This window comes from Elephantulus edwardii, unplaced genomic scaffold, assembly GCF_000299155.1.
Source record: "Elephantulus edwardii isolate Elephantulus edwardi_28Jun2011 unplaced genomic scaffold, EleEdw1.0 scaffold00292, whole genome shotgun sequence".
Taxonomy (NCBI): domain Eukaryota; kingdom Metazoa; phylum Chordata; class Mammalia; order Macroscelidea; family Macroscelididae; genus Elephantulus; species Elephantulus edwardii.
Window position 1 is genome coordinate 1,283,349 of NW_006400042.1, and position 3,246 is coordinate 1,286,594.

At 40.5% G+C, this 3,246-nt stretch overlaps 1 pseudogene; it reads right to left on the minus strand.

Annotated features, from left to right (window-relative positions):
* Window positions 1-1,396: 1,396 nt before the first annotated feature.
* Window positions 1,397-1,903, minus strand: LOC102845406 (annotated as a pseudogene).
* Window positions 1,904-3,246: the final 1,343 nt, after the last annotated feature.

Here is a 3,246-nt window from a genome sequence, read left to right on the forward strand (position 1 = left end):
CTGTGAATCACTCTTCCTTTGAAAGTCAAATGACAGAAAATGCAAACCCTGTACACTGTTTTAAAGTCTAATCAGAACATTTGGTGGGCTATCTGTATTGACAATGTAAAAAATTTAAAATATGGATTTGGATGATGAAATCACCTTACAGTTAGTTGTCAACTAATGAAAATAATTTCCTGATTACCAGAAAACAATCTGGCCTAAACCAGTCTGGTCAGTAGATCAAGTCACAGTGACATGTATATTAACACTTCTACTTTTCCAAGAACAGAAGCATTATGTTTAAACAATTCCATTCTTCAAATCCTTAAACTCAACATTATAGGCACAAGAGTGTAGGCAAATCTGGAATTTTTTCCAAAAGGTAAAATAGCTGTTTTATTATTTTAAAAAATTCTGTCTAGATATTCCTTCCTATATAATCAAGTGTAGGCCACAGTTTGAGCAGCCTGCACTAACCAACATAAACTACATTCATTGTGCTACAAGTCCATCAAGGTCTCCTGTTAGGGACTTTTTAAAGCCAATGTTGGGTTTACTCAACAACAACCACGAAAAAACCCACAGAAAAAAGTAAATCACAACAAACCTCTTTAGGTCAGTTAAAGGCCAGGATATTTAAAAACAAAAGTAATCTCACCAGCCCATACTCTAAAAGTTAATGCCACTAGTAACAATCAAAAGCAGGAAAAGTGAACCTGCTAACAACCAGCCCACTCATTATCAAAAAGCATTTAACTCAGTACAGAGACCAAAATATACAACACTACCTATCCAAATTACCCCACCCACCCTCAACCACCAACAGGAAGGGAGGCAATCACTGCTTATAAAAAACCAAAATAACTTCTTACAAGAATATGGTCCAACTCTGGAGATAGTGCTCAAAAGGACTAAAAGTGGAGTGAAGGCAATGTCTAGGAATTAGCATCCCACTTTTAAAAGCCAAAGTACCACAAACATACTAAACTTGTCTTTTAATTAGAGAACAAGATATTGCTGCTGTTTTAGTCTTTTGAAATGGTATTTTTGTAGTCTCTGCCCTTCAATGTGAAAGTAGGACATTAAAAAAAATCAGCTAAAAAAAATTCAAATTACTTAACCCCCAAAATTTTGGGACCACATAACTGTAAAACTAAACAGCTCTTTACCTTTTCCTTCCTTCAATTGAACTATCTTTAAAAAAAAAACAAAACCAAATACTACCAAAACAATCCAAACATGATTTTTAAAGTCTTTGAAAGTATTAAAACTTTCAGAGGAAAGGGAAGAAAAGAAAGAAAAAGATTAAGGAGGAAGGAAAAGTTTTATAAAGAAGGGAGGGGGGGGAAATCAATGGGCCTCTCTTTTATTTGGTGACAAGCAAGTGCAAGAAAGTTCATTTGTAATATGTTCAGTTGTCTATATTTTGCACATCTGCATTCTGGCCAGAAGGGACTTCGAGGTTTTTCTGCAGCACATGAGCATCTGCAGGCTCTATCCTCTTATAGTAATTCTTCGTCTCAATGATCTCAAAGCCAAACTTCCTGTAGAAGTCAATTGCTGACTCATTGCTGATCTGCACATGTAGATAAATGTTGTCAAAAGTGCCATCCTTTTCACAGATGTTTAAGACATGATTTAACATTTTAGTTCCTATTCCTAGCCTTCGCTAAGGTGCCAGACATTCTAGTGTCATGATGTAAAGTCTCTTCTGATTCTGTGAATGATCCATCTTATAGCATATTGCACCTACTGCAATATCATTGAAATATGCAAGTTTTGCTAGCTCACCAATCTCCAGCACATCCGTGTGGAACTTGTCATTTTAGCTGACTGGAAAGATGACCTGGTTTAATCTCTTCAACTGTTTAATGTTTTGTGGTGTCACGTCTCCCAGGTCAATCCGGCTACCTTTCATCTTTCCCGTCTGCTGAGGCCGTCGTTACCGCCGATATCAACGCCGTCGTCGTCGCCGCCACCCTGAGCTCTCCGCGCCCTGAGCTGGCCACTGAACCCTACCAGCCGGCCTCCTCCCCTGGGGCAGGAAACTTGAGCGGGTGACTAAGGACTCTAAAGTCAAGCGCGGCCCTGAGTCTCCGGAGGAGGCGGGGATGTATCGTCTGCGGCGCTGGTGCCGCTGCTTCTCCACACGTGCAAACGGAGCGCTTGGCTCCCGCCAGCCGCTCACATTCTTGAGTCTAGCTTGGTTTGCTCAGCATACAGACTAAATAGGTATAGAGAAAGAATATAACCCTGATACATTCTCTTTCTGCTTTTAAAGCATGCAGGGTTACCCTGCTCTGTTCAGACAATAGATTCTTGGTTTACATATAGATTTCACACAAGCACAATTAAGTGTTCTGGGATCCACATTATTCTCAATGTTAGTCAAAATTTATATTATCCACACAATCAAATGTCTCTGCATAATCAATAAAGCACAAAGAGACATTCTTTTGGCATTCTGTATTCCAGCCTGAACATCAGCAATGAAATCCCTGGTGCCATGGCCTCTTCTAAGCCCAATTTTATCTAGTAGTTCCCTCTCAGTGTACTGTTCCAGCCATTTTTTAATATATCTTCAAAAATAATTTGTTTGCATGCGTTATTAATGATAAGAAAACCAGGCCAGGCCCCACCAAGTGCCTTCAGGCCCTCAGGCCTGAGCTAAGAAGCAACACTAACGATCCAGCTACACCACCGTCTGTGCCAATACCCCTAAGCAGGAACCTGCTGCGCCACCATGGACATCAGCTCTGGTCTGAAAAGGTTGCCAAATGCAATGATATTTGTATGCCTGGTTGTATATACTGATTACCTTTTTTTTTAGTTTTATGTTTTATTTATGGGAAAACTTCAGGCCTTGATTGCATATTTCCACAGTGGGTACAGGCACTCTTTCTTCTGCTGCTGCTTTATCTTCAGGTTCTCCTCGTGCTTGTTGACCCTTCGGCACATGGCACATGTTTTCTTGGAACGCAGATCCAAGGGCTTGTACATCTTAGCCTTATAGGACTTTCTGAGGTTCCCTTTCTTAGTGTGGTTGATGACAGCGAGAACATGGGCAATGGATTTTCAGACAACTAGCATTTTGGAGAGCTTGGAAGCTGCACTGTCTGTCACTTTGGCAAGGCTCAGCTGGAAAATGTCCACCTTCAGATTGTCCAGCTGTTTCAACAGTTCCATTTTCTTACCACAAAGGTCCAAAACCTTGATTTTGGCCATGGTGAGCAGCAGAAGCCTGCTGGCACCTGATTAAAA